The following is a 5,946-nucleotide window of genomic DNA, read 5'->3' on the forward strand; positions in this document are numbered from 1 at the left end:
CTTTTGAGAAGGTCCACAGGTACTCATAGGGACATGGACTGGGCAAAGAAGATGTGGAGAGAGCTGGGCAGGGGATTACAGAGAAGACATTGGAAATTGTAGCTGGAAGTTGTGGCTTAGTCAGATGGGCATGAAAGAAGTGCTGTGTGCTAGGAGTTCAGAAAAAAAGTATTGCCATGGAGGAACAGAGCCTGAAAAAACAGGGCTATCCATAGGCATGGCTACAGGGTCTCCATTCACCGCATGGGCAGGTCTGTGCAGAAGTACCATGTCTGTTTAAAGAGTTGGGATGCACTGGACCTACTGGGCATTTTGAGGTGCTCATGTAAGAGTATCCTGACCCCTTCAGATTGCCTTGCAGAAGTGTCCTGAAAATGAATTGAAACCCTGGTGATTTCGGACTAGGTAAAGCTTAATTAACAGTTGTTATTTTTGCTAGGTTCAGCTCTCACCAATCATATTCAAATTGTTACAGAAAGCAACAGGCATGGTAAAATAAAATTAAAAAAACCCACACCACCAAAACATGGAGTTAATGGTATTATTAAAATCAAAACAATATACTTATTGAGCAAAACCCTTCTAGCAATTTGCAAGATTTTCTTACAACCTGTTTGGCCTAGCAGAACATCAAGGGAGTAATTTTCAAGAAAACTCTAAAGATTTAATCCTTATAGAGCCCAAACAATCAAATGTCTGTACTTACCTACACAGATTTCACAATAGGTTGGGGAAACCTTGTTCTGCTTGTTAAGCATCAATTTACATACATGCATACTACTAACACCACAAGCATCACAGCAACTTGAAAAACTTTGATAAAAATATTAGTAAGATTATGTCAAACCTGTCATATATGAATATCCTAGTATCAACATCAGCTCACATATGGCTTATCCAGACCTCTCCTGAACCCTGAAAAGGACTGTAGTGTCTTTTATGCAATTAACAAATAGCAATGCCTTTTCTTCTATCAAAGGCAAATCATTCATATCCTTCCACCACGCCAGCTAACACTGTTCTCAACCAGGTAGCCCTGCAGAAGCCCAAATCCTTCCTACCATCCAGGTTTTTGAGACTAGCAATACTTTTCAAGACTAAGCTTTATGCTGGGACACAGCAAACTTGTAGCAAAGGAGTAAAAAATTATGATTATTTGTGGATACAGCTTCAAAGAAACTTTGAGAAACCTATTAATGGTCATGTGCTTTTTCAGGAAAACTGTGTTCCAAAGAATGGAAAACAGAACACTAAAATCAAAGAAATACTGAAGGTCATACCATACACTAGTGTAAGTGTCTCTTGTCTCCTGATAGTTGCTGGCCTTGTGCTGAGTGTTTAGACAATTCAAGAAGCCATAATGAGAAAGGATTAGTGTTTTTATGTAACTTAATTAATTATCAAAATATTTCTGCTTTGTAATCATGATCTAATTACTAAAAATAGCCAAGTGGTGATAGATCAGGATTTATTACTAACCTGACATTTGTAATCTAGACAGGAATTCAGCTCAGTGGCTGATGTTCCCTTCCTCCCCGCACACCCCACACAATCTATCAACAACATATAGCAAATCTCCGCAGAATGAAAGGCACAACTTTGAATCAGTTATCTGCCTACACTGAACAATTTAAATTCTTGGGAAAAGGAAAACCCCCAAGATTACAGTGTAATATTTTTAACTGCAGCTTTCACAGTACTTCACTTGAGTACAGTACTGTCTCCCAGCTCCCCTGTGAGTGAGGTCTGAGCCTCATGAAGCAGCTGTATAAATTGCATTTTAAATGTTAGCTAAGTCACAGAAATATTCAAAAGAAGAATTAGGATTAATTTATCTTAAAAAAGATTTGTAGCAGTAAATAATTTTGGATTATGTATTAAACCAGTGGTGATTCTGTAGAACAGAGTTATCCTGTGTACACAATAAATTAATTGTAAATAGGATCATTTCAGATAGCCTAAGTAACTTTAACGTATTTTTCCTTTCAGTGAACTGGACTGTTCTGCTTTTGAGACCCTATAGAAAAGAAATTTTCATGAAGATCATTTAAAAAGACCAGAAGTGGAAAACCAATGTAGAATAGAGACCAAAGCCCCCTTCCATTGCCATCTTTTTATTTAAACCCGCTACCGATGCGCCAAGAAAACGGAAGACCGTAAATAAATTCCACCACAGCCACGACCACCACTTGCCTTACTTCATTGCAATGCAATCGCAACCCCTACACATGGAGGGACGCTAACTCCATCCAGATTTCGGGCAAGGAAACAGCGCCTCCAGCTGCGGGAACCGCCGCCGCGGCGACGGGGAAAGGCGAGCCCATGGCGGGACTGCGGCTTCCCGCTCCTCGGCTGCCGCCTGCCTCTACCCAGGCCGCGGGACCGGCCAAACTGGCCAGCTCCGCGCCTCCACCGGGCTGACCGGCTACTTCACCGGCAAGAGGCACAGACGCGTGGCAACCTGTGACAACACAAACTGGTTTTAAGCGTTAGCAAAAGTGGGGGACGAAGAAGCGTCGAGGTTCTCCTTTGCTCGAAGAGCTTCACCGCCTCAGAGGCGGGCGTCAGGCACAGCTGCCCCTGAGGTAAAACAGCGGGACCAGCGGGCGACAACGCACACGGCCCCGCTCTGAGAAGGCCCACGCGTCACCCAGCACCTCCCTCAGCGGCACCGCGGCGCAGGGCCGAGGCGGGCAACCGACAGCGCGGCTCCGGGGCAGAGGACAGCAGCGCCCAGCTCCCCCCAGCGCCCAGCGAGGGCTAGACAGGCATGACGACGGCGGCCCCTTCCCCTGCCTCGTCTCCCTGGTTCCTGCGAGCGTGGTTGCTTCTTATTGGCCGACCGCACTTCCCACCGCCATCGCCACTCTATAGCGCCCGGCAGCTGCTTTAGGGCCGCTCTCCCGCGGGGCCGCCCCTAACCATCCCACATCGTGGTATCGGTCGGTCGCACCCCACCCCCCTCTACCTCCTCCCAGTCCCTTCAGCCCTCACTGCTCGGCCCCTAACACTGATTTTCTTCCCCTCCACCCCCTTTCCAGCCACTCCCACCCCCTCATCTCCATATTTGCTCTTCTGCACCTGTATTTCCTCCTCCTTCTCCTTCCTAAATGCCACCTCGATGCCTCCAGGTTCCGGTAAACCGGCTGCTCTCTTCCCCTGCCTCGCCTCATCCCCTCCGCGCTGCTTCTCTCCTCTGCCCTCCCGGGGGGCGGCTAACCCCCAGCCACTCCTGCTGCCCGGCCCGTTTCTCTCACCCTTTCAAAGCACTTTTTCAGCCGTCATGAACCACCTGTGCAGGTGACTGTAGCAGCAGCAAATGGTGGGGGCTTGGGTTTAGTCTCAAAATGCTTTAGCCAGGTTTTAAATTTTGCCTTGTGTATCTTGCATACGGTTTCCAGCATGTTAATGCTGAAGTGTGTTGAAGCACAGGTGGGGAATCTGTGTGTGTTTACATTTGCTCCTCTTGTTTAGTCTAACATCTTCTCTGTTACTGTCTTTGATACCAATGTGCTTCATAGCCTAATATTCCTGGGATTTTTTTTTTCTGTACTGATTCATTTGTGGTTTGCTAAACTGTACGGATATGAGACATCTTAAGTGGTTTCCCCTCTTTGCACACATTGAGAGACTTGATAAATCACCAGTGTTAAGAAGTGCTGGGTTTTTTGGCAAGGTAGTTGTATTTTTACATAGATGACTGCACTCAAGTCTCAGGGTGCTTTGTGATCTTGTTAAAGACTGTAGTGAAACAAATGTGTATAAAGCCGCAGCTGAGGGGAAGCCCCTTGGCTGGCCTGTGTGGCTGCAGTTCACAGCTGGATTTCTTCCTTCCCAGCTCCCTTCAGGCTCCTGAAAGTAATTTGGCAGGTGCTCATAGGCTGCCACCACCGAGGTGCGATCAGGAGAGCAGAAAACGAGCACACCAGGTGCATAAGGAAAGGAGCAGTTTGAATTGGAATAGTCTGGTATTTGGTAGATGCAGTATGATCACTGTTACGTTGCTTTAGCACAGTACAGTTGAATACATAGTGTCGGTATAATGCAAAGTGTTATCACTATAGAATTTTCTCCTTTTTTCTTAAATTCTGAAAAATGTTTACTGCATTTTCCCTCATAAAATCCTATAGAGACATCTGTAGTTAAAATAATTACTATAAAGGTGCACAGGTGCAAGCAGTTTTGTCCCATCCCACTTCTCCTCTGTAAGAGGCATCTCAGGGTGGCGTTGAGGACTAAGTCCAAAACTGGTTTTGTCTGTGAGCAGATTGCATTGCTTTAGTTCATAGTCTGTGAGAACATCTGCTGAGCATCTCTGATGCACAGCTAATAACCAGATCTATTGGTTGTTCTTTTCAGGCCTCAGTGCTGAGAGCATTTCAAGGGAAAATAGGGCTTAGCCAGCAAAATCCCTGGCTGCCGAATCACACCCTACAACCACTGGCCTGTCAATGTAAGAGCTTTAAGTGCTGTGGCTAAAGCTGTCTGCTGTTATACAGATAAACAGATCTGTATGTACAGATAAATAACCAGGTTGAAAATATGTTTATCTCCTGTAGTATTGCTCTCCCACACCCTTTTTCTTTCTGACTCTCTGATCCAGTTATTATAGTTGCCAAAATGATCAAAATAGATCAGAATTCAGTATCAGCGTTGCTGTATCTTCTTTCCTTTCCTGAAACCCATGGTCTGCCTATCCCTAAAAAGTAAAAAAATACTCTTTGATTCTGTTCTCATTTTCAGGTTCCTTTTGTTCTCAAATACTGTAGATACCCAGTTTTTTTCTTCAGATTGTATATACTTCGACATGCTACTTGAGAGTCTCTTGTCATTGATCTACTTTTTCCTCTATAGCATTAAAAAGACCAAATCTGTATTAATGCTGTTTCTGGGGTGTGGGGCTTATTTGCTTGCCTCACTATCAAAAAATATTGGAGTCTTCAGTCTCTCTTCTTTCTGATCTATGAATATAAATGTGTTTGGGTTTTTTTAAATCTTACATGGAGCACTTATCTTTGAATAACTTTGATGTACCCAAGATGTTAGTAGTTCCCAAAAGGTATTGGAGAGCTCCCCTTTTGGCTGTAGGAAGATGTCTAGGTTGGCTCAGCTACCTGTGAACTTGTGGGGATGGCGACAGTAGCATAATGTAACCCCACAAAAATTGAAAATCTGGAGAAAAACTAGCAATGCTGTTACTGAGGGTCAGGTTTGCGGTGAGAGGCAGTGCCTTTTTATTAGCTCCACCAACTCAGGGAACAGAACAGAGATTTTGGGCATAAATGAGCCCTCTTACTTTTTTCACTTCAGGTTTGAAGACTGGCTTGTGAGCTTAAAATCTGTCTTTCCCCACTATTACAGCACACTGCCTTAAAGCCTTCCCCCTCATAGTTAACCTAAGAGAAGACACTGCCTTTTTTCAAGCATTGCTTGCTTTTATATCCATCAAGTCTAAAACAGCATTACCACTGCAAGCCAGGTTACAGCGCTTTTCCAGTTTGCTTTTGATACTTGATGTACATAACTTTAAATGATCACTCAGTAACTCGCAGCTTCACAAATTCTTCTTGATACCCATTTTCCCCTCCTCTGAGCAGTATGTTCGTTCTCTCAGTATTACCGTGCCGGCGGCCTTGCACCCCAGCGCTGCAGGAAGCTGCAGCTCCCGAGGGCCCAAGGCATCTGAAGGATCTGCGGCGGGTCCGTGAACGAAGCCCTGCGGAGCTGCAGCCCGTATTTCACACGGGCTAAGTAACTCACTACGGTTTTGGAGGGCTCAGCCCCGCGGCTCTTCCCAGCTCTGCTCTCCAAGCCGGGCCTGGCAGTGAGGGGCCGCTCGCGTTACAGGCAGCCGCTGCTCCCCCCCCCCCCAAGCCGTACGGCCGGGAAACAGCTTCCATTTGCTCCATATATCAGTATTTCTGCTTATGCCTTCTCGCTCGCCAG

Source organism: Balearica regulorum, chromosome 1 (genome assembly GCF_011004875.1).
Source record: "Balearica regulorum gibbericeps isolate bBalReg1 chromosome 1, bBalReg1.pri, whole genome shotgun sequence".
In the NCBI taxonomy this organism is placed as follows: Eukaryota; Metazoa; Chordata; class Aves; order Gruiformes; family Gruidae; genus Balearica; species Balearica regulorum.